This window comes from Uranotaenia lowii, chromosome 2 (genome assembly GCF_029784155.1).
Source record: "Uranotaenia lowii strain MFRU-FL chromosome 2, ASM2978415v1, whole genome shotgun sequence".
Lineage (NCBI taxonomy): Eukaryota > Metazoa > Arthropoda > Insecta > Diptera > Culicidae > Uranotaenia > Uranotaenia lowii.
This window is the reverse complement of record NC_073692.1, coordinates 21,982,070-22,009,238: the sequence shown is the minus strand read 5'-3', so window position 1 is coordinate 22,009,238 and position 27,169 is coordinate 21,982,070. Positions and strand designations below refer to the sequence as shown.

Here is a 27,169-nt window from a genome sequence, read left to right as displayed (position 1 = left end):
CATTTTTGTCATTTTTGTCATTTTTGTCATTTTTGTCATTTTTGTCTTTTTTGTCATTTTTGTCATTTTTGTCATTTTTGTCATTTTTGTCATTTTTGTCATTTTTGTCATTTTTGTCATTTTTGTCATTTTTGTCATTTTTGTCATTTTTGTCATTTTTGTCATTTTTGTCATTTTTGTCATTTTGTCATTTTTGTCATTTTGTCATTTTTGTCATTTTTGTCATTTTTGTCATTTTTGTCATTTTTGTCATTTTTGTCATTTTTGTCATTTTTGTCATTTTGTCATTTTTGTCATTTTTGTCATTTTTGTCATTTTTGTCATTTTGTCATTTTTGTCATTTTTGTCATTTTTGTCATTTTTGTCATTTTTGTCATTTTTGTCATTTTTGTCATTTTTGTCATTTTTGTCATTTTTGTCATTTTTGTCATTTTTGTCATTTTGTCATTTTGTCATTTTTGTCATATTTGTCATTTTTGTCATTTTTGTCATTTTTGTCATTTTTGTCATTTTTGTCATTTTTGTCATTTTTGTCATTTTTGTCATTTTTGTCATTTTTGTCATTTTTGTCATTTTTGTCATTTTTGTCATTTTTGTCATTTTTGTCATTTTTGTCATTTTTGTCATTTATGTCATTTTTGTCATTTTTGTCATTTTTGTCATTTTTGTCATTTTTGTCATTTTTGTCATTTTTGTCATTTTTGTCATTTTTGTCATTTTTGTCATTTTTGTCATTTTTGTCATTTTTGTCATTTTTGTCATTTTTGTCATTTTTGTCATTTTTGTCATTTTTGTCATTTTTGTCATTTTTGTCATTTTTGTCATTTTTGTCATTTTTGTCATTTTTGTCATTTTTGTCATTTTTGTCATTTTTGTCATTTTTGTCATTTTTGTCATTTTTGTCATTTTTGTCATTTTTGTCATTTTTGTCATTTTTGTCATTTTTGTCATTTTTGTCATTTTTGTCATTTTTGTCATTTTTGTCATTTTTGTCATTTTTGTCATTTTTGTCATTTTTGTCATTTTTGTCATTTTTTGTCATTTTTGTCATTTTTGTCATTTTTGTCATTTTTGTCATTTTTGTCATTTTTGTCATTTTTGTCATTTTTGTCATTTTTGTCATTTTTGTCATTTTTGTCATTTTTGTCATTTTTGTCATTTTTGTCATTTTTGTCATTTTTGTCATTTTTGTCATTTTTGTCATTTTTGTCATTTTTGTCATTTTTGTCATTTTTGTCATTTTTGTCATTTTTGTCATTTTTGTCATTTTTGTCATTTTTGTCATTTTTGTCATTTTTGTCATTTTTGTCATTTTTGTCAACTTATGTTGAATGAAATTTTTAATTTTGAAAGATTTTGCAATGGTTCTGCAAGTTTGACTTTACGAAATCTGACCACAAAGTGTATTTAAGCCTACCAAACTTAGCTTGTTACCGACTTTAAATATCGCTCTACATGCTGGATTCCAGCATCAGATAACCAGGATCAGGGTATCTTTTTTGTGGAACGAATGGATGTTTCAACCTGGTCAGCTGAAGACCCAAAAAGGAACACTTGTAACAAAACGGCTAGTGAAGATTTCGGAGAAAACAAATCAAAGAGTTACCGCGTTATGTGATCCAAGCAACTGGAGCCAAACCAAATTCGAAAACATAAACAATCAACAGTCTTCTAAACTCAACCGCATGAACATCACAGGAAAACACGTGCATCGGTTTGTGTTCATCCGGAAAAACCACGCAAGAATCCTGGGTGAATTTCGAACATAGAAAGAGATTTCCCAACGATGAAGTTCGAATGAAGCGATTCATTCGCAATCGGATGCTGGCTCATTGTTCCTTATCCAGATTGGATAGATCAGTTTCGTTCGGAACTCGCGCGCTACCGGTTGTTCAAAGAAAGTGGCAGTGTGGATTGCTATCGGTCAATTGTTGAGACTCTAATCAAAGGGATTCCAATCCTTGCTGAACTGTGACTAGGCAGAAAAACAAGTGTTTATGTGGGCAGATTTTTTCCCTGCCCACCCCCTCTCGGTTCTTCTTTGAGACATCGGATTATTTTCGAAGGATTATTACTTCTGGATTATGTGCTAAATACCTGGATAAAGATTGGAATTGAGTGAGTGGCAGTGAGTTAAAGGCGGCAAATAAATTCTGTTGAATGGAAGAATTCGCCGTTTGTGGATCGCGGAACCGAGATTCCTATCTCAATGGCAGTGTGACATGAGGCAAGTGTCAGTCTCAGTGAAGCGCATGGAAATGCTGTAAATCACAATTCGTGGTACGTTTTTTTCTGAAAAGAGAAGCAGCGTGTAAAAATGCGATGTGGTTTGACTGAGTAACGAGCCGTTTGCAAATGTTGTTTTTTTTTTACTGCTCAGTGCTTTCCTTTTCCGGTGACGGCTTGTTGGAATTTTATGAATGGGCATAAATTGGAGCAGTTGAACTTACTTCCGGTGTTTGTGAGGCGTGGGTATGGTTTTCTCTGTATCGTGTTTCAGGATCAGAGTGGAAAGTTGATTTACAATTCCAACGAAATAGAAAAAAAATGTATGAATGAAGAAAAAGTTTCTTTAAGAAATGATCAGCATATGAAGTTGGAATTGTTAGATGGAAAATCTGAAGCAGAATGGTGGAGATGAATTTCTTTGACTTGAACTGACCATTTGGTAGCGACTGAATAAAAATTAAAAGAAATTTGCAAAACATTAGAAATATAAAAAATGGTCTAAGGTGAGATTTTTTTTTTTAATATAGTCATAAGTTTAATCTGAAAACTTAAAAACTTGTTTCAAATTTGAATTTCCAGAAGGCAGCGCTCTAGACTGGACTGCAAATTTATGAATGCGAAGTTTGTGCCAACTCGTACAGTTGTGCAACCTGTCAAATTACAACCAGTATATTAGACATTATTTTCAGCACTTCAACTGTATTGGAAACAAGATTTTTATTGTTATTCAAATCAGATACAATAAATTTTCTACGCCTCCAGTCTTTGCTAGGTTTGTGAAAAATGAGTGAAGTTTTTGGATTTAATGTCTTTTTATAACAGTTGAATTATTTTCGAAATTTTGAAATAAATTTCATCAGTTTTTTTTTGTCTGAACTAAGCAAGAAGAAGTTTTTTTTAATTGGATCTACACATAGAGTTTTTTTCAAACTTCAGGTAGGACAAATTCGGAGCTAACATTTCTGACAAAAAATTGAAATAACGAGGTGCAATTAAAACTCACCGTTTCAGTGTCTTAAATTTACATAAAATTGTCTTTAACTGAATAAAACTTCCAATCTGATATCTTTACAAGAATCTCCGTTTCTGAATTAAGTTTTGGGTGGACAACTCACAAAAACTCAAACTCGGAGTTTTTTCTTAAACTGATTTGTGTTAAAAAATTTAATTTCAACGCAACGAGCAACGAGCCAGCATTCCGATTTATGAGAGAAGTTAACAGTATTAATAATATTATAGATTTAAACTGCAGTGTTCAAACAGTGAAAAATAAGTATGTGTTATATTTAAGGAGGCAACTATATATAAGATAATTTTTAAGATATCGGGATGACGGGCTCAGCCTATATATCCATCAATAAATAAATAAATTTGAATATTTGTTACTCAAAACCTGAATTTTCAGTATCTGGAACTGCATGAGAATTGTTTGTTAATTTTGTTTATGAATCTAGAAAAGAATTTAAACATGTTTGTCGTAAAACATATTAGAAACACATTAAATTTTTTAAATCAAATTTTCAATTCAGTATCTGTATAACATATTACAGAATATTTACACATGTCAAAATATCAAGGGATAATTAAAAAAAAATTTAAACTTTTATACCTTTCTGAATAAGAAAAAAATCAATTGATGTACATATAGTTTTAATATTAGGGTTTATACAAATATTTTGAATCTTATATGTTTTTTGTGCCTTGATATAATTGAGTTACATTCTTATCATTCGCTATTTGCGTAGTAATTAATGATTAAATTATAACAGAACAGGACATACTTTTTTACATTTAAATCATAGAATTTTATACAATTTGTGGCAAAAACATATTTGTGTTTCGGTAATCCGCCTATGAGTTCTGATTCATAGATCTCCGTCTTTATTTGGAATTGGCTTTTGTATCATTCTCAATATAATCATTCATATTTTATTCGCATTCTGAATTTAGAAAATATTTGATTACAGATTCTGAATTGTATTGTTAAATTTTTCGTTCTTTTTTTTCCCAACTATTTTTTAGGAGAAGGTAGCCAGAACTTTTTTAGCACGTATCCGAACCGGACAAATTCATGCTATTTTATCTTAAGCCCTAGAAAAGGCCAGACAAATTGTCAACCAAAAGGAGTTTTTTTTCCTTTTTTCAATAGAGGAGAAGGGAAATGTAAGGTATGCTAAATCGAGTCATGTTTAATTTGCTGGATTTGCATACATATCTAATGCAAATGTGAAGCCCGTACTCTTGATTGTGATATGTTTATTGCACTGGGTACATACGCATACTAACGCAATCATCTGACAGCATTCCAAGAGCCAAGGACTCTCTCTCTCCCTCGCAAAGCTCATCGGTTCAACGGTCATTCAGTCAGTCGATTCTTAGACGCCGAACGAACAGTCAAGCCGATTTCCTCCGCGAAACGCCAGACAGAGATGAAGCGCAATTCGTGGACTAAGTTGACTGTTTTCCTACGCGTACCAGTGTAGCAGAGTTGGCCGGTGAATTCCTGAAGTTTACAAATATGAAGTTACGGTCTTCAACAAAGTTGTTCAGCGGAAAATGTCCTTTAGAAAATTTATAAATTGGCACAAAAACCATAAGCTGGCTCGGTTCCACAGAAGAAACAAAAATGTTGTTTATTTTTCAGAACAAAATATTCAAATTTCCCATTCAAACCTCAAACTTCAAATTTACTCATGTAAACGTTACTTAAAAATTCTGTAAAAAATCATGGATGAGTTTTAAACCAAGACGAAGCCTTTTAGACACCAGGATTTGAGAAATTCAAAAATCGACTCAGTCTATTGCTCAAGAAACGTCGTGCTGAATGCATAAATAAAAAAAAATTACACAACGATTTGTTTTATTTAAGTTCGATTTGAATGAGAATGAGAATGAATCCAGGCAAAATCCGAGCTTTTTCAATAAAATCCAGGCAACCGGGTCATACCAGGTTGTTTGTACAATTGTATATTTAATATCCGGACAAACCCGGATAAAGCCAGGCAATCTGGCAACCTGATTTTAAGTAAACATAATTTCAAAATCTAAACTTGGCGAGGCCGGGTTAAGCAGGGTGACAATTAAAGGCAATTGCCCTGGGCCTCATGAATTGGGAAGGTCTCTCGAGAAAAAAAAGTTTAACATCACTATTACCTTACTGCTTTGATTTCTAGAAAACGAGGAAAAGAAATCGAAACTAAAAAATTGGAATTAAACGTAAAACATGTATAACAGCTACTGGGGCTCCGTGAAATAATTTTCGAATATTTTCTCTATAATTGCAGTTAAGAGGAGCAGAGTGAGCATTACAAAGAGTTGAGCAAGCATTTCAGAAATTTGTCCGCAAATTGTTAGCTGAGAAAACAAGGAAAATTTTTTTCAAACCTCGCAAAATTTGGGCGTTGATTTTAAGTTTTTCAACACTAGAAATAAAGAAGGAAGTGAGTAAACCGCCTTATTTTTTATCCAAACACGTGAGCAAATCGTTATTCAAACAAATACATATAATACATATAAATATATATAATACATATATAATATCTTTGAACGCAAAATTTGTATTTTGATATAAATCAGAATTGTGATTTTTATTTAATCAATGTTAATTTGTGTATTCTGTAGTTGAAGATTAAATGTTTATCTTCTTTCGGTTATTTCAATGAGTCCATGAAATGATCAAAATGTTTCAACTATTTGAGCTCAATTTGAATTTTCAATTTTTTTTTCAATGATGATAAGAAATCTGGCAAAATACGTGTTTCATCTTCACAATATTCTAGTAATCGAGCCAACTTTTTTGATAGCCCGAGCGTGTTTGAAAAAAAAGGAATGCTAACCCTACAATAAAATAAACAGCATTTGATATCTGTATTTTTATTTAGATTTGCAAGTCGGATTAAAATACATTATTGAAATAAAAGAACTAAGATTGAAATCCAAAACATCAGAATTATACTTATGAATTCGTGATTGAAGACTTGAAACAGACGTATTGAAATTGCGAAACCGATACAAAGCTCAAATTTTGAATTCAGGTTCTATGTTCAAATTCAGAAAATACTATTCAAAATTCAGATTCAAATTCAGATCGAAGATTAGTTCCATAATCAATATAAAATAGTAAAGGTGACTATTTTGGTAAGGAATTGAAATTGCAAGAGATCACAGGCTTTCTGGTTGTATGTTCGATTTTAATATTTTGAATTTTTATCAAAGTCAGATCGTTTTCAAAATTTTGCTGAAAAATGCTACGACTAATTAGATTTCAATTGATTTTTCAATTTTTGTCTTATGGAAAACTCTGGACACATTCCACCGTGACGTGAAATCGCTTTTCCGGACTTTTCTGAACTGATATCATACTAGAAGTCAACCAATTTATTTGAAAATGAAAAAAATTGTAGCAAATGGTCGCAGATTGAATTTTCTTCAAAATGATCATAATTTGGTCATTGTAAAATTTAAGTTGTTTTTGTTGTGATCGATTACTTTTGTGACGTGAATTCACGCTAGAATTGACCATTTTTGATTTCAGTACATACAACTTTGATTTCCTGTTCTTTCTGTCGATATAGAATATCGGTAACTTCAAATGAGTTGTAGAAAAAACAATAGCCTACAATTTATTGTGCTCAAATTCTCGATTGAACAACAACGAGCGAAGTTATGCTTATTTGAAGTTGTGACGTGAATTCACCCGGTTTAAAAAGAACAGGATATTTAACCGAGTTCACGTCACGAAATATAAAAATATTCTGAACCATTCTTCATAGCCTTCAAATTATATTTATATTTTTTAAAAACGATATTTTGTTGTTCCGACGTTTAAAATCATAAATTTTCAGTATTTTAAACTAACTTTTTCCTTATTTTGAATGGCACTTGAAAAGCAACATATAGAGGGATCATACGTTAAAATTACTACTGTTTCTCTCAGTCTACATTAAAAAGTTTACCAATTCAAAAAAAATAATTTTTTTTTCAATTTATTTGTATTTTCATTTGAAAATAACGAATCTATGGAAAAATCAACTAAGCTATGCTCGATTTGTAAAAATGCGACCATCTGGAGGGTCAAAACAGCTTTAAGAGCATATTCTTTTTATGAAATTTTACAAAAAAAATAAATTTTGTGACGTGAATTCACTAATTCACGCTGTTGTAACTCAGCTAGATTGCAACCGATTTTTATATAATTGAGTGTTTCAGAATTATCCTATCGTTTTCAAAGAAGATCTCATTTTTCATGTCAGAAAATGTCATGAAAAATGAAAGTTCCTTTTTTGTAACGTGAATTCACTCATTTGCGACTGTTTTTGTTCGCTTTTCAAACAACCACATTGGATATAAACAAATTCTTTTTTTCCGCGAAATGAAGCAGTGTTTTTTGGTTTCCAAAACAAATTTATCCATATATTTCAATAAATTATTTTAGAAAAGTATTCAAAATCACCACTTTTTTCAACAAAATAAATTGATTTACAAAATTATATAAAAATGTTAAAATATTTTTTTTCCTCTTTTTTCCGTTGGTTTTATGTAATTTGAATTATCAAAATTTTAGACAAGTTTGAAATTTTTTGACACGCGAACAAATAAAAATCACTTTTGAGCGGTACAAGCGCGTGGAATGTGTCTCTGGTTTTTGATTGACAAAAAGTATCCAGAGGAATTTATTTGAAATTAAACGTATTTGATAATTATTATATGGTAAGGGAAATTATATGTTTTTGGAGAATTTTGGAGTTTTTTCAAGTGCCATATTTCAAACTAAAATCTTTAAATAGGATCGAGTGTGCATCGGCCCAGCCCGGTTGCCCAAATTGCAGATTTTGACCGGATATATTAACATTTTTTAGCATAATTAAATGAAATTGCATTAGAGGTATTATTTGAAGTTTTTTTTGCCCAAAAATGAAATTTTTTGGAGGCCTAAAATATGATCATGAGTAAATAATTCAAACGTTTTTCTCCTTGATTCTTGTTGAATAGTTCCTGGATGTATGTCAAATTTGCACGGATATACCCATATTTTGGTTTGTTAATTTGGTACAGATATTTTAAGATCTCAACCATCCATAAAAGAAAGTATTCTTTTATGTTTCATTTCTAATGTTTGTATAAATTTTTAATTACAATTTTAAAGATTTTAGGCCATATTTTTAAAAGTTTCTACATGACACGGGAATCTATTGATGTAAAAAAACAAAAGTATGAATAATCAAATAGTGTTAGAAAATAATATTTTTAATTTTTAATTCATGCATTGTATGAGCAAAAATGTAATAAAAAATAGGTCACCATTTCATGCAAATTCTAGTGTATGCAAATTTCCACTCGCTTCAATGATGAAAATTTTCAATCAGAAAATAGATTTTAAGTTAAAAAAAACGCTTCAAATTCAATATTTCTGCTCTCAAAAAACTAAATAATAGAGTTCAGAGTCATAAAACTGCCAAAATATTTGAACAACTTCAAAACAAAAAAATTTTGGCATTTCTGTTAAATTTTACATATTTTTAAACGATCATGTCCTATTCACCAGAAATGTGTTTGAGTGTGATCCTTTGGGATTTACATCAGAAATACACTTAAATCTTGGATTTTCACATTAAGAGGAAAACAGACGATTTTGAAATCAAATCACATTAAGTCGTTGGATTTATAAGTATTCCTTCAAAATCTGAGACAGGACATTGAGTTTAGTATTTGTGATTTATGGTAACAGATTGTGTTTTTGAAAAAAAAAAAACAAAATTTATTTTCTTTTTATTGAAATTTTTTGCTTCCAACTATTTTACAATTTTATACAAAAGTTACCTTAAACCTTGAACAATTGAAAGCCACACCTAATTTGACACCTCCTATTTTCAATTGAAATTTGCCATAATCTTTGACCGGACATGGAAAATAACTTGGAAAAAATTTTCATCTCTCCGAGAGCCTTATTTAAATAATCTATTTTCGGCCCGTTACCTAATGTGAAATTATACTTAAAACAAATTATTGCAAGTTTTCTCAGTTCTTAACTGATACTATTTTATTTATTTACGTGAATCCATTGGTAATTTTTGTTATAAAAGATTATGGAAAAAGTTTTGCGTATTTGATTTTCGAGATATTCTTTCGAAAATTAAACATAATTGAGTTTTGAGCTTATAACAAGAAAAAAGTGCTCAATGTAAGTCTCTCAATTTGGAAATGTAAACGATTTTTTCTGGAGTTCATTCATGACATGTTATCATCATTTAATTTTGTGGCCTTCCGTTAATACACTTGTAATTTTTCCTGGCAAACAATGACATTGGATACACAAAAACCATTCAAAATCTTCGACATCGCTGCCGGAAAATGTAAACACCGAAGGGCTTCCCACGTGCAAACGTCGTTCCGCAAACGCAAATCTTTCATCTCACATGATTTTGGCGCAATTTCGCGTCTAACGTCAACAAAAACCGGATTGAAATGATGAACCAAAAAACCTCGGCCGCCTTCCGTCAAACAAACGTTGAGTCGAGTTGAGATGGGGTTGGGCTGGGTTTGGTTTGTTCCGGCTAATTCACTTGGGTGGTATTTTTCTTCGCGTTGTTTTACTTATTCATACAGAAAGCCGTCGGAAAATGATCTGGTGTGATGAGATGTTAATTCTGTCTGTTTATTTTCGAGATTATGATTATCGCTTCAGTTGTTTTTACATGGGAGTAATTTCCGCTGCTAGGATTGAGTAGCAAGTTGAAGTAGTGAAGAGATTTTTGATGGGGCAATGATTTTTCATTTCTATGGATGAAGATAAAATTTCATGAAAATTATTTAAAAGCTTATTATAGTTTGCTTTTTTTCAATTAAACATCATAATGACGAGTTTAAATTGCTTGTGATATTCAAAATGATGTTATTAAAATAAAGAACTTTCCACCATCATTAGAAGTTTTTATTAAAATCAATTAAGAAAATTCCACTTTCAAACGCATGCATGTTGTTTAGTTTCTATTTGCAGCGGAACTATTCAAATTTAATTGAAAACAATCGATAACAATCACCGAGCTCTATTAAGTTGGCAGCCCATTGTTTTTTTTTTCAAATCCACTTTCAACGACCGGATGCTGCAATTGACGGCAAAAACCATCGAAACCCAACGTTCCATTCCGTTCACTGTTGGCGGCAAATTTATGTAACGGAAGTAAATCGAAGCCACTCGTAATTGAGCTAAATTAGCGATCCTATTCGTGACCTCCCCTCAGGCTCTCTCACTATATCGATAGCCCTATCTCTCGCGATCCATTTTCTCTTTCTGAAGCACTCAATGGAAGGACGGAAGTGAGACCGGGATTTTCCCCGTTTCTACTGCTGCCGAGGGTAAATTAATTATTAGCACAAATCGATTCCTCTTGACCCCCCTCTTTTGCCACCTGCTGGAGGTGTTAGCCAAATGGTTTCGAAATGGAGAGTCGTCTGAATCTTATTACCGGCCACTAGCCACCTTAAAATTCAGTCATCCAGAACTAACGAAATGGTGGCCATAAATGTGGCGTTAGTAGTGGCGTGGCAGAAAAATAAAATTTTACCTAGCAGCCTGAAAATGTTTAAAATATAAAACTAAATAAATTAAATTTTGCTGATTATTTAAGATAATTTTTAATGGAATAAGTTTACACAAATTCAAGTCCTTCAATAAGTTAGATAAATGTTTTTTTTTGAAAAATAACACTAGTTTACAGCATTTTTTACAGCAGTAAACTGAAGGTCATTTCTAATGTGAAATCGGGCGCTGAATCCAAAAATGAAATTCAAAAAAATCTCTGAATAAACGTTTTTGAGTTATGCTCCAAATATGAAATTTCGGAAAAATTAAAAAAGTTCTTGTACTTCGATTAAAATATCTCGGACGGCATAACAGTAATTTGAAATCCTTCTTTTGCAAATTGAAGGTGAGAAAATTTTCTATCGATCATCTGAACACTTTTTTGCGTTTGACAAACAGTATTGTTGATATTAGTGACTTTATGAGAAAAAAAATTATAAAAAACGCATTTTTTTGGAGAAAATTTTGTTTCAACGAATGTTTAAACTCGATGGTAGCATTCAAAAATCTGATTTTCTTTTGCGCTTAAATGTCAATTTAAAACAAATATTTCAAGTGGTTATTTATCCAAATCGGTTGAACATTGAAGAAGTTATGGCTACTTTATCATAATAGTATTTTTTGTAGTTTTTAACAATTTAACGAACCGCGGTACACTTATCATAGTATAGGAAGAATGAAACATGATAAATCTCATTCGCTCCAAGTCAAAACTATTTATTAGCTTACCAGAAGGTCACATGCCAAGTTTCAGGAAGATCTGACCATAGCGAGGGGTTGCTTAAGTCTCACACGTGAATAAAATTTTAAGGTTTTCTGCCCGGGAGGAACAAAAAATACTGGTTTTTCATCAATAACTTGTTTCATCACTAGCCGATTGTTTTTTATGGTTTATTTTTTTGAAGCCTAAGTTGAGACAAATATTTCACCCGAAGACTGCAACACGATTGGACTTAAATTAAAAAAGTTATTGCATTTCAAAGGCCGCAAATTTTGTCCAACACGCAATGAGTACTTTTTACGCATTGCGTTTTATACGAGAGTTTTCGACCAAAATACATTCTTTGAACCGCAATAACTTTTCTGTTTCAAATCCTATCGAGTTACAGTTTTCGGGTGAAAAATTTGTCTCTACTTAGGCTTTAAGAAAATCAACCATATAAAAACAATCATCTGAAAGAAGTTATTGATGAAAAACCAGTATTTTTCGTTTCTTCCGGGCAAAATACCTCAAAATTTTATTCACGTTTGAGACTCAAGCAACCCTTCCCTATAGTCAGATCGTCCTGAAACTTGGCATGTGACCTTCTGGTAAGCTAATTTATAATTTTAATTTGAATTAATTTTGACTTGAAGCGAGCGAGATTTACCATGTGTTATTCTTCCTATACTATTATTAGTGTACTGCGGTTCGTTAAATTATTAAAAACTGCAAAAATTACAGTTATGGTAAACTAGCCATAACTTCATCAATTTTCAACCGATTTTGATAAAAAAAACCACTTGAAATATTTGTTTTAAATTGACATTTATTGACTAAAGAAAATCAGATTTTTGATTGCTAGTATTAAGTCTAAAATTTTTGTTGAAACAAAATTTTTCCTTAAAAAATGCGTTTTATATAATTTTTTCTATCATAAAGTCACTAATATCAACAATACTGTTGGTCAAACGCAAAAACAGTGTTCAGATGATCGATAGAAAATTTATATATCTTCAGTATGCAAAAGAAGGATTTCAAATTACTGTTGTGCCGTCCGAGATATTTTAATCTTAGTACAAGAACTTTTTTAATTTTTTCAAATTTGGAGCATAACTCAAAAACGGCTCTACTGAGATTTTTTTGAATTTCATTTTCTGATTCAGCGCCCGATTTTACACTTAAAAATGCTGGTCAGTTAATCAAGTTCACGTTTTTTTTTAAATTTTGTAAACAAGTGTTATTCACTTACAAGATTCTTCATCGGGTGCAGAATTTATACAGAGTGACAAAAAAGTTCCCGTAGTTTTTATAAATATTAAGCTCTTTTTTATATTAAAACAAGTCGAACCAATCAAACATTAGTAAAATTCTTTGGAATCTTGATTGTAAGGTTGAACCGAAAAAAAAAATACAATAATGGCTAAAAATACCTTCCCTACAGATCTTCATACATGTTTTCAGTTAAGAGAATCCTTCGACGCTGCTTGCTGAATACCAATGCAATGAAAAGATTTTCACAGCTGAGCCGTTTCCCTGCTACCATTTGCTCAAGGAGGGTCAGCAGAAGAAAGATCAAATCTGTGTCCATGGAAGGACCCCTGTGCTGTTTTATTAGTTAAACTTCAAAATTAACATGTTATGCAAGCACAAATTCATCTAGTTTAAGCTTTCCAGATTGCTCGGTTCTATTCGGGTTTACCCGGATGTTCAATTCAAAATTATTAAATAGTCCGGTCCAGCTCGGTTGCCTGGATCTCTTTGAAAAAGTCCGGATTTTTCCCGAATTTGTTCACATTATTTGCCAAAAAAAAATCAAATTTGTTCTAAATTTTGTTTATTAATACGTCCAACACTATTTTTTTAGGCAAATTTTGTAGAAATAATCATGAGACGTTTTTAATAATTTAAAATCTACTCATGAGCAAGGTAGTCAAAATCACAAAAATATCTGTTATTTCACAGAATTTAAAGCAAATTTTTATCAAAGGTTCTGTGTCACAAAACACAGAATTTTGAAAATGTTCCCAGATTTTTTTGTATGTTTCTCCAAAATTATAACTTTATGTCAATATATTTTTTTATATTCAACCTTGTTTTGGAAAAAAAACATGATTATATTGATGTGATGTTCATTGATTTTTCTCAAGAAAAATGTTAAAAAAAACTCAATTTTTCATGACTTTTCAAAGAAATTAATTCTATTTCCATCACAGAAAATCATTCAAGAATGTTTTGAAAAAAGCAAAGAAAGTCAAAATTTATTTTCGGCTAGAAAAAGCAATTTTTTCTACAACCTTTCTCATGTGTTTTAATGAAAACAAAAAAAAAATTCGTTTTTTTTCTGAGTTGTGAGTCAAAACTTTTGACAAAATTTACATGCAAATTGCCGAAATTTCCAATCGACAATTTTGAAATCTAATGCCTGAATTTTTCCAGGTTTTTTAATAAAAAAGCCCAGATTTGTTAGGTGGTTTTGAAAAATTCTGGCAACCCTAATATAGTAGTATGCAGTTTTTTTTCCAAACATTTTTATTTTAATTTTTCGTGGAGCTATAAATCTTAAAAATATTTCCCTCAAAACTTAAAAAGTGCGATAAAAATAGACATTCAGTCAATTTGATGGGTTTCAAATTGAAAAATAACGCCGCCCATATCCATTGTTTTCATGTTCACAGTGCTTCCTGAAATCGTTAGTAGGTGTTTCAAATTATAAAAAGCTCTTCAGAATAAAATTGTATAGAAAAATGACGGTTGGCACATCAAAGATTTTATTTATTTGTTTTATTTGGTCAGCCATCAGCACAACTAAAGGCTATGTAGGCCGTTGTTTTCACAATATTGTGCTCATAAATACATATAAAATACAAAATTTCAATTAGATTTTACAGAAGAATCTTAATTGTTAATGGCTTATAAATATTTACAAACAAAAGTGTGTATAACTAATCCAATTGTTTTTTAAGAAATATAATCTATTATTTTTCATAACAAAGAAACTCAAATGGAATCATACTAGTTTCATTTTTTGAGGAATTCTAAAACATTTTTAAGGTTTTTGAAGTCATCTTTTAAATCATTAATATCTGAAATACCATTTTCTTCTCTGAGTGATGCATATTTTTCACAATCATTTAAAATATGTTTGATTGAAAGGTTTACATTGCAATGATCACTGATCGGGGGACTATCATTTGACATTAAATAGGAGTGATTAAGATTGGTATGACCTAATCTCAAACGTGTTAAAATTACTGAATCTTTTCTTCTGAACATTTCGACACAACTCCATCTTTTAGTTGAATCTCTTATTTCTCTGTATTTGTTTTCGGTAGTAGATATCCAATTATGATTCCAAATTTGTTTAAAACTAAGTTTGACTAAATTTTCAAAATCTGAAGATGTCAGTGATTCTTGTAAAATATATTCATAAGTTGCTTGCTTAGCTGCTTCATCCGCTTTCTCATTTCCTATTATCCCAACGTGGCTTGGTACAAAACAAAATTTAAGAATTTTGGAAAACTTTGAGATTTTAAATATATTTTGGTTAATTTTTTTGACTATGCAGTGATTTAAAAAACATCAAAGATTAATTAGTAACGCGGTACCGTGATTAACATGATTTTTATAGGCACGGTGCATCTCAACTCTTGCAAGTTAAATCTCAAAATTTAGCCTATTCAATTCGTACATATTCAAAAAAAAAATTAATTCCTCTTGAATTTCTGAGAAATTCACCAATACTAGAACGATCTGGCTGAAATATATTTAAACGGGTTAGTCAAACGTAAGTTCTTTTTTTCATTTTCGTAAAGCACGTTACCAATGCAAAGGTACTTAAATTTGGTTTGATTTTGATAAATTCACCTTGTGTAAAAGCTAAGCAAAAATAACAAATTTCAAATATTCTCTTTGACTCTTAAATTTTGATGAATAATCAGTTTTTTTTAAATTTAAATTTAATGAACAAATAGTTAAAGTTACTGTTTAAGTAATTCATTTTTTAAAGATGTGAATGCTGTTCGATGAAATCCTGAGGCCTTCCAAACTCCTCAAAACTGAAACTAGAGTCGACCCGAAAGCTCTCAACGCTCAAAGAACCGTGGGAACCACTTTAAAAGCCAATGGTATGAAATAACCGAAAAAGCCATCGGAAAACATAGCCGAATATGTGATTTAAGGTACAGATAATATGTCAAATATATTTGTGAGTTTTAAAATTTAAAAAAATATTCTTATTGTAATTGAGGTTTTTTTTTCAGCGAAAGGTACTTTTTTGCAAAATTACATGGTATCAAAAAAAAGGTGACTCTTTCTGTAATGAATATTCAAATTTGATTTTCAAAATCTTTTATAAACAATGCCCTACATCAAATCGCATCAAAACGCTGTAAAAAACTACCTAATGTACCGATTCTTTTCAAACTTCCACACAATTAACAAGAGATGATATTTGATTTTTTTTGGTATTTTATTTGATTTTAGTTCTATACCATATTCGTACATTATGCCCAACTATACCCAAATATTTTGCGCCACATCTTTTATCAAAATCTAGACTTTGATAAAAGTTTGGGAGTTTTTTTCTCCGTTTTGAAAAATACGTGAATCTCTGCAAGTTTCAAGAATTTCTAAATTAAGAGAAATTAAAGTTACTTTTTAAGGCATAAATCTTATTATTTTGCACTCTTAATCAAGTTCAAATCATTTAAGACAAATACTTGAAGATTATTTCTAGTGATATCGGAAATAGATAAAATATTATCTAATGATTTTTTCATTACTGTATAAAAACCGGACTTGCCCGGATGTTTAATAACAAAATGTGTGAAAGATACGATCTTGCTAGGTTCCCGGATTTGGTTTTTTTAAAAGCTTGGATTGTGCCCGGACTAATTCATTTTATTTGCCAATATGTTTCGATGAAAAAAAAAAAAAATTTTCATGTTTTTTTTATACATTATATTGCATGATTTCTGGGTTTCGTCCAAATTTGCCCGGATGATGCCTGGATTTTTGGTTTACATTTTTTTCAAATGCATGATTTTGCCAGATTTTTAGATAATATGGCCAGGACTTTTCTGGCTTGGATGCGTGCGGTAAGAATTCTGGCAACCTTTCGTTATGTCTCTTTAGAACTTCGGTACCTTTATCTAACCAAAATTTTGATCTTAGATTAAGTAGGAGTTTACATTTTTTTTTTACATTTTGAGGTTTTTGTTTAGGTCTGTTAGTTCATCTTTTATTGATGGTTGATTTCACTCAAAGCTAATTTTTTTAATTTTAAATCTTTTAAACACCCTTCTACCAAAACTTGAGGTGATGAATAAAGTCTGACAAAAGATTTGATTTCAAGAGGCCAAAATCTTTCGAAAGCATTCATTAAACCCGTACCAACACTGAAAAGGCTGTTTCCCTGTGTATCGATTTTAATGTACTATACTTTTGTGGAGTAACTGTCAATTCTTGCACAAACAAAACATGGATATAAAAAATTTCAATGATTTTCTCACAAATTCAACGAACCTTTTTCAACCGACTGAACTATTCGCATCTGTTTTTATAACTTTCGATAATCTGTCAAAACCTTGTTCATGGGGGTCAAACTAACCCATCTCACTTGCAGCTGCTCCAAAGTTTTGATTTATTTCCCCAACTTTAAATCCACTCACTCTACTCAGCTCAACTCCTGGTTGTTAAGCTGATTGCCTATAGTTTTAATTGGATTTGCCTGCCTGCCTGCCTAGTAAGTTAGCCAAACTAAAAGGGTCAACTTGCGGCAACAGCAGCTTTTCCTCCCGGTTCCAGGAAGTCAACAACTGTCGAATGCAACAAATTTTGTCCCGAACCCGGCAGAATTTGTTTCAATTTAGCAACTTTTCGCTCACCCTTCATTGTTTCAATTTAGTGGAATTAGTAAATAACAACCACGGAAAACTGTTGCAACAAATACTGAGCTTGAAACTCTCGGAATGGTGTATCTCACTCTCTGGAGCCACCTTTATTTTCTTGTCACAGCAGGAAAATTTAGAAGCTTGTATTGTCTAGTGGATTCTGGCAAGAAATTTACGGGGTGGTAAGAGGTTTGTTTGTCTTATTCCGGTGACTTGCGGTTTTGAAAATGGATTAGGTTAAGACGTTCTCGAGAGAACAGATCCCTTTACCATTCGCAAATAGCAGTCTCAATTCTCGTTTGCAAAAAAAAATCCTCAACTTTCAAATTCATTCGAAACTCAAGTTTAACGTCATAAAATAGCAGAGTATCATTTGAAGATGTTATTCGTTTAAATAATATTTAAAACTATCATTCAAATGAACTCTCTGGAGCCACCACTTTTTCATGTAGATAGCTACATGATTTATCATTTTTCATCAATCTCATTTGGTAAACCACCTTTGGTTTGTTGATTTGAAAAACAGGAACGTTTTCAGAATGTTTAAACAGTTTACTTTAAATTGACAGGCTACAACCAATGTCTCAAAACATTTTCCGTATTTTTGGGTACCAGAATTGAAAGTCCTTTACCTTGTTTTGGTTTTCAAAAATGCTTAAAAGAGGAAAAAACAACATTTCGTAAACCCATTTCAAACCTGGTCGAGTGGCTATAAAGAGAGCACAGGTTGCACAACAGAGGAAAAAAAGCCCATTACTTTCCATTTTCCGCACTCGATATTGTGCAGCAGCAAACCCTGTCAAGGTCGGTATTCCAGTGAGATTGGAAAACTTTTTGCATTTGTTCCAATACTCGCTCGTCCAGACAGTTGGAAAATTACACCGGAAAGTTTCCATTCAAGTATCGGGTTGAACCCCCGGTTGGTCCGAAAAGAAGCACTTCACTTCAGTTCTGGGCGCATGAATAATGTTTTCAGCGATGATGTTGGCTCTTGTTTTCTGTGTTGTTGATGTTTTCCTTTTCGAGTTCAACCTACACAGTTCAACGGAAATATGATTCCATAGCTTACCGGAATCTTCCTACGCTGCGCTGCAGCCTGTTGGAAGCTTTCAGAAGCTCTTTGGAAGAGTGCTTGGAGTCGAGTCCTCGAGTCGAGGAAGCACCTTTTATGGCCATAGAATCGTGTGAATAATTTATGATTTAATAACGACCACCTACATGCACGGGACGTAGATAAAAATTACCACATCATTCAGCAAATTCTCGTGTGAAACAGGAGCAAAAAACGGACCTGGCCTAGAAAAGTGTATGAATAATGAGGAATTTCTTGATATTTGATTGAGCAATCAGTCGTGATCTTAAAATATAATTTTAAAATTGTAAAACAAATATGACTAATTTAATAGATTCTAAAAGTGATCAAAACAGACCTTTTTTGTGAATAACGTCCAAGCATAACCAATAATTTCATTCACACGACTCACCGAGTCACCCTAAAACGGCAGATTGATAACGATCATGCCTCATATGTAGGTATAGGGGATTTTTTTTGTGGATGGCCGAGATGAACGATTCAGCTCGACTTCAGAATGGCCGATAACTTCTGTTTTTTTTCTTCTTTCTGTTGCTTCGAACCGATCTCTCTCAGCATGACAACTTGGCATATTTTGTTCGAACCCAGAAGGACAAGTCTACACAGTTTCGGTTGAATAGGCACATCCTACCTCATACTCGAACGAATACGTAAGGGATGATTCGCTTGAATTCTAGAGGATGGAAGAAGAACAGGGTGAGATGGTGAAAAATGGAAAAAAACGAGAAATATTGGTCATAAAAATTCAGCCCTCGCTCGTTTCTGTCCAGCGTTTCGCACAGATGGCACCTTGTATGTGGTCAGGGAACCTGCTGTATTACAAGAGCGATTGCACAACACAGTGCATAAACCCATATCTAGGTATATACAATGGAACGTGTAAAAAACTTGAAAATCATAAGCATTTTCGGACTGTAAATTCTCATATTTTTTATCTGCCATGGTTCAAGTAACGATTGAATGGAATCGTAAATTCCTGATGACAAAAGATTTTGTAGGTCACAGCAGGTTATTAAATATAATGTTTCAATGTTTCAAAATGCTTGGTTATAGAAAACAACGACAACGACAAAAATAAATCACAAAAACTAAGATTAACAAGAATTGACAGCGAAATTATAAAAAAAAAGAATGTCAAAACAAGCTGGAAAAAATGACGAAACAACAAAAATGAAAAAAATTAAAAAATGACAAAAATGACAAGAATGACAAAAATGACAAAAATGAAAAAAATGACAAAAATGACAAAAATGACAAAAATGACAAAAATGACAAAAATGACAAAAATGACAAAAATGACAAAAATGACAAAAATGACAAAAATGACAAAAATGACAAAAATGACAAAAATGACAAAAATGACAAAAATGACAAAAATGACAAAAATGACAAAAATGACAAAAATCACAAAAATGACAAAAATGACAAAAATGACAAAAATGACAAAAATGACAAAAATGACAAAAATGACAAAAATGACAAAAATGACAAAAATGACAAAAATGACAAAAATGACAAAAATGACAAAAATGGCAAAAATGACAAAAATGACAAAAATGACAAAAATGACAAAAATGACAAAAATGACAAAAATGACAAAAATGACAAAAATGACAAAAATGACAAAAATGACAAAAATGACAAAAATGACAAAAATGACAAAAATGACAAAAATGACAAAAATGACAAAAATGACAAAAATGACAAAAATGACAAAAATGACAAAAATGACAAAAATGACAAAAATGACAAAAATGACAAAAATGACAAAAATGACAAAAATGACAAAAATGACAAAAATGACAAAAATGACAAAAATGACAAAAATGACAAAAATGACAAAAATGACAAAAATGACAAAAATGACAAAAATGACAAAAATGACAAAAATGACAAAAATGACAAAAATGACAAAAATGACAAAAATGACAAAAATGACAAAAATGACAAAAATGACAAAAATGACAAAAATGACAAAAATGACAAAAATGACAAAAATGACAAAAATGACAAAAATGACAAAAATGACAAAAATGACAAAAATGACAAAAATGACAAAAATGACAAAAATGACAAAAATGACAAAAATGACAAAAATGACAAAAATGACAAAAATGACAAAAATGACAAAAATGACAAAAATGACAAAAATGACAAAAATGACAAAAATGACAAAAATGACAAAAATGACAAAAATGACAAAAATGACAAAAATGACAAAAATGACAAAAATGACAAAAATGACAAAAATGACAAAAATGACAAAAATAACAAAAATGACAAAAATGACAAAAATGACAAAAATGACAAATTTGACAAAAATGACAAAAATGACAAAAATGACAAAAATGACAAAAATGACAAAAATGACAAAAATGACAAAAATGACAAAAATGACAAAAATGACAAAAATGACAAAAATGACAAAAATGACAAAAATGACAAAAATGACAAAAATGACAAAAATGACAAAAATGACAAAAATGACAAAAATGACAAAAATGACAAATTTGACAAATTTGACAAAAATGACAAAAATGACAAAAATGACAAAAATGACAAAAATGACAAAAATGACAAAAATGACAAAAATGACAAAAATGACAAAAATAACAAAAATGACAAAAATGACAAAAATGACAAAAATGACAAAAATGACAAAAATGACAAAAATGACAAAAATGACAAAAATGACAAAAATGACAAAAATGACAAAAATGACAAAAATGACAAAAATGACAAAAATGACAAAAATGACAAAAATGACAAAAATGACAAAAATGACAAAAATGACAAAAATGACAAAAATGACAAAAATGACAAAAATGACAAAAATGACAAAAATGACAAAAATGACAAAAATGACAAAAATGACAAAAATGACAAAAATGACAAAAATGACAAAAATGACAAAAATGACAAAAATGACAAAAATGACAAAAATGACAAAAATGACAAAAATGACAAAAATGACAAAAATGACAAAAATGACAAAAATGACAAAAATGACAAAAATGACAAAAATGACAAAAATGACAAAAATGACAAAAATGACAAAAATGACAAAAATGACAAAAATGACAAAAATGACAAAAATGACAAAAATGACAAAAATGACAAAAATGACAAAAATGACAAAAATGACAAAAATGACAAAAATGACAAAAATGACAAAAATGACAAAAATGACAAAAATGACAAAAATGACAAAAATGACAAAAATGACAAAAATGACAAAAATGACAAAAATGACAAAAATGACAAAAATGACAAAAATGACAAAAATGACAAAAATGACAAAAATGACAAAAATGACAAAAATGACAAAAATGACAAAAATGACCAAAATGACAAAAATGACAAAAATGACAAAAATGACAAAAATGACAAAAATGACAAAAATGACAAAAATGACAAAAATGACAAAAATGACAAAAATGACAAAAAAGGCAAAAAAGACAAAAATAACAAAATTGACAAAAATGACAAAAATGACAAAAATGACAAAAATGACAAAAATGACAAAAATGACAAAAATGACAAAAATGACAAAAATGACAAAAATGACAAAAATGACAAAAATGACAAAAATGACAAAAATGACAAAAATGACAAAAATGACAAAAATGACAAAAATGACAAAAATGACAAAAATGACAAAAATGACAAAAATGACAAAAATGACAAAAATGACAAAAATGACAAAAATGACAAAAATGACAAAAATGACAAAAATGACAAAAATGACAAAAATGACAAAAATGACAAAAATGACAAAAATGACAAAAATGACAAAAATGACAAAAATGACAAAAATGACAAAAATGACAAAAATGACAAAAATGACAAAAATGACAAAAATGACAAAAATGACAAAAATGACAAAAATGACAAAAATGGCAAAATTGGCAAAAATGGCAAAAATGGCAAAAATGGCAAAAATGACAAAAATGACAAAAATGACAAAAATGACAAAAATGACAAAAATGACAAAAATGACAAAAATGACAAAAATGACAAAAATGACAAAAATGACAAAAATGACAAAAATGACAAAAATGACAAAAATGACAAAAATGACAAAAATGACAAAAATGACAAAAATGACAAAAATGACAAAAATGACAAAAATGACAAAAATGACAAAAATGACAAAAATGACAAAAATGACAAAAATGACAAAAATGACAAAAATGACAAAAATGACAAAAATGACAAAAATGACAAAAATGACAAAAATCACAAAAATGACAAAAATGGCAAAATTGGCAAAAATGGCAAAAATGGCAAAAATGGCAAAAATGACAAAAATGACAAAAATGACAAAAATGACAAAAATGACAAAAATGACAAAAATGACAAAAATGACAAAAATGACAAAAATGACAAAAATGACAAAAATGACAAAAATGACAAAAATGACAAAAATGACAAAAATGACAAAAATGACAAAAATGACAAAAATGACAAAAATGACAAAAATGACAAAAATGACAAAAATGACAAAAATGACAAAAATGACAAAAATGACAAAAATGACAAAAATCACAAAAATCACAAAAATCACAAAAATCACAAAAATCACAAAAATCACAAAAATCACAAAAATCACAAAAATCACAAAAATCACAAAAATCACAAAAATCACAAAAATGACAAAAATTACAAAAATGACAAAAATGACAAAAATGACAAAAATGACAAAAATGGCAAAAATGACAAAAATGGCAAAAATGACAAAAATGGCAAAAATGACAAAAATGACAAAAATGACAAAAATGACAAAAATGACAAAAATGACAAAAATGACAAAAATGACAAAAATGACAAAAATGACAAAAATAACAAAAATGACAAAAATGTAAAAAAGACAAAAATGACAAAAATGACAAAAATGACAAAAATGACAAAAATGACAAAAATGACAAAAATGACAAAAATGACAAAAATGACAAAAACGACAAAAATGACTGTTCGAGCCAAACTCGAAGAATTGGCAACGTCGCAATTGCGCCACCAACGAAAAAAGTCATCACCGATCACCGCCTGCTACTTTTGTGTGTTGTTTGTCCATTCAAGGACATGCATTCATATGTGTACATAGCAAACGCCGGTAAACGCCGGCCGGCGTACAACAACAATTGCATGCTGTTACTTCAGTCAGCGAGCAGTGGAAAGTTCCATTGCGCACACAGATGTTTGTGTGCGTGTGAATGAAGCAATCATTCAAGCAACCGTTGTGTTCGCCAATCCATTGAGATCCATTCCATCCGTCGACAAGTGAAGACGTCGAATTTAAGTCAAGTCAAGTGTTCCTCCAATCTAGAAGTTGTTTCCTCCATCCATTAAGATTCCTTCCTATGAGTTAAGTTGTTCCTTCGAGTTAAGTTTTCCTTCCTCCATTAAGTCATGTTTCCTCCTAATAAGTTAAGTAAATGTACATAGTGTAAATATATGTAAATAGAGAACAATAAGTGCCTTTTTACTAGTGAAAATTTCTCCATTCAACATCCGGTAAATTGTGTCTTCGGACTTTTCGAACGGTCCCCAAATTCGAGCAAAATTACAGTCCACGGCTCTTTCATTGGTCCGATTCGAACCGGATAAGAACTTTGACTGTTTCGAAAGTCTGCTGCGCTCCGGATGCAAAGTGTTAAGTGAGAAAAGGCACGCAAAAAACTTAAGAGAAAAATTTAAAAGCTTTACCGTAAACAAGTGACTTGACAAATTTTTCCTGCTAGTGAATCGGATTCAGCGTTAAGTGGTGCTGCTCCAATTTTTAAGTGGTGTTGCTGATTTTCCCAAATTTTCACAACCGAAGACAATATGAATTCCCCGACCCAGAAAATGAAGAAAATAGATGCTCTGATTTTCCGCAGGGAACATGAGTTCCAAAAAGTGAAAAAGATTTTCCATGTGGTCTATCCTAGTGATAATTTGAGTATGCAGATGACTGTAGGAAGAATCAGAGCCTACTTTATGTTCATTGGCCAAGCACAAGAAGAATTTTATGCCGCTCATAAACAAATCTTTGATCTAGCTCCCTTCAAAGATCTTGAAGCCCATTTCCAGTATCTAAGTGCCTTTGAGTTGCTCTGTTCCGAAGTTTTAATCGCTCTCCAGAAATTGTCTTCCCAGAATTCCATAAGTTATGTGAGATCAACTTCCGCCTTAAGTTATGCACCATGTGTTAAAAGTGAAATTCCAATTAATAAGTTAAGTGAAAGTTTCCCAATCAAAGAAGAACACATCTGCCAAAATTTTGAACAAACCTCCGATCAAAATTCAAAATATGAAAAAACAAGAATAGAGAAAATCCATGTTATTTCCGAAGAAGCCAAATCCACTCCCGAAAAATCTGATTATTCCAAAAATTATGAAGATGTTAATTCAAAAACTGTTAAAAATAAGTTCAACCCAGACAAAGATAGTTTCCCCCGAGAAAGTGAAGTGAAGTTTCCTCCAAAAAAAGGTGCAACTAAGATGCATCTTTCTGTTCCGCTCCAGAATGAAGTTCCGTCTGCTGCCGACAAGAAAGTTTTTAATGATACAGTGTTCCCTTCCAATGAATCCTTCCACTTTAAGTGTAAACGAATTCGGAAAAGAAAATCTAAGCGACATATCTCGATGAAAAGTTTTCCTGCAGTCGCTGAAAATTCTCCGGATAAAATTCCTATTTTTGAGTGTAACAAACAATCCAAGAACAAGTCCGCCGTGAAAATTTTTCCAACAATCATTGAAAAACTTCCCAACGAAACTCCTAAGTGTAAGTCAAGCTATCCTACCAAAAGATTCAAGAATTTAAGGTTTTCCCACAAACATTTTGAGTGCTTTGAAGTAAATAGACCGTTCATGAGTTCCAGCATAACTTCCAACTCAAAGTTCCCAGTTTTTCAACCAAATGAATGTCCTTTGCTGCAAGCTCTTGTTGGAATTTTCCTTCGTTGTCATCCTGAAGCCGATTCCTCGGCACTTATGGAAAATTATTGGTGCCAGTCCTGGTTCCGAAGTGCGAGGTCGACAGTGCGCAAAAAACTTGGTATTGCGTGCACTACTCCAAGGTCCCCAACGTTCCTAACAGCCCGACGACGAGGAAGATTGAAATTCCGAAGATTCCCCGGGGGAGTATGTTCGAGCCAAACTCGAAGAATTGGCAACGTCGCAATTGCGCCACCAACGAAAAAAGTCATCACCGATCACCGCCTGCTACTTTTGTGTGTTGTTTGTCCATTCAAGGACATGCATTCATATGTGTACATAGCAAACGCCGGTAAACGCCGGCCGGCGTACAACAACAATTGCATGCTGTTACTTCAGTCAGCGAGCAGTGGAAAGTTCCATTGCGCACACAGATGTTTGTGTGCGTGTGAATGAAGCAATCATTCAAGCAACCGTTGTGTTCGCCAATCCATTGAGATCCATTCCATCCGTCGACAAGTGAAGACGTCGAATTTAAGTCAAGTCAAGTGTTCCTCCAATCTAGAAGTTGTTTCCTCCATCCATTAAGATTCCTTCCTATGAGTTAAGTTGTTCCTTCGAGTTAAGTTTTCCTTCCTCCATTAAGTCATGTTTCCTCCTAATAAGTTAAGTAAATGTACATAGTGTAAATATATGTAAATAGAGAACAATAAGTGCCTTTTTACTAGTGAAAATTTCTCCATTCAACATCCGGTAAATTGTGTCTTCGGACTTTTCGAACGGTCCCCAAATTCGAGCAAAATTACAGTCCACGGCTCTTTCAATGACAAAAATGACAAAAAATACAAAAATGACAAAAATTACAAAAATGACAAAAATTACAAAAATGACAAAAATTACAAAAATGACAAAAATTACATAAATTACAAAAATTACAAAAACTACAAAAATTACAAAAAAAACGCCGAAAAATAATTATATACAAAAACTTATATTGAAACATAACAAATATCAAAAATGAACATTTTAAAATTGATTTTTTTTTTAATATTTTTGATTTTTATAAATATAGATCGCTTTTTTATTATTGATATCATCAATATATCATCTACCTTATGTTAGATTTTAAAATTTGTTTATATATTTTTTTACTTTCAGATCGATCTTTGGAACAACATTTTCCTGACCCACTTATCAACGTCAGACCCCGAACACGGTCAAGTTCAATCGCGTGAAGTAAATCAATTTTCTTCGAATTTACCAGATTTACCACTCCTTCGCTTCGTTTTGAAACTGTGTTAAGGGAGGGAAATATTGTTAGAAAAAAAAATGAAGGTGAAAATGTGCAGCTTGCAATTCTCAGACGTGCTTTCAGAAAAATGAGTTTCATAAATAAATAACAGGAAGAGGAAAAACTCGATTTGTGTGCAGCGAGAGAGTTGTTTGTTGCTTGCACAATATTTTTCTTCGATGACGACAACAACAACAACATCAGCAACGCAATCAGTTCCACCCCCATTGAGAAAAAGGGTTAAAATGTCGAACCGGGAAGCGATTCATCTTTAGGTGTTAAAGTGTGAATGGGGTTTTCATCCAGCAGCAGCTCCGTGATTCAAATATTCGACGTTCGTGAATATTGCTTTCGGATGTTTGCTTTTGATGTTTTGTTGAGTTTTGATTTCACTTTTCAGTGAATGCTTTCGAAGTGTCACTTCGAAATACAATTCTATTTTTGAGATAATATTGAAATTTCT

At 31.2% G+C, this 27,169-nt stretch overlaps 1 protein-coding gene across 1 annotated transcript in view; it reads left to right on the top strand.

Moving 5' to 3' along the window:
* The first annotated feature begins 1,875 nt into the window (after positions 1 to 1,875).
* LOC129741144 (potassium voltage-gated channel protein Shaw-like) overlaps positions 1,876 to 27,169 on the top strand; it is a 178,145-nt gene continuing 152,851 nt past the window's right edge. Inside the window, exons 1-2 of the mRNA XM_055732851.1 lie at positions 1,876 to 2,280; positions 26,574 to 26,651. The gene's annotated coding sequence lies outside the window, so the exon portion shown is untranslated. The remainder of the gene's footprint in view (positions 2,281 to 26,573; positions 26,652 to 27,169) is intronic.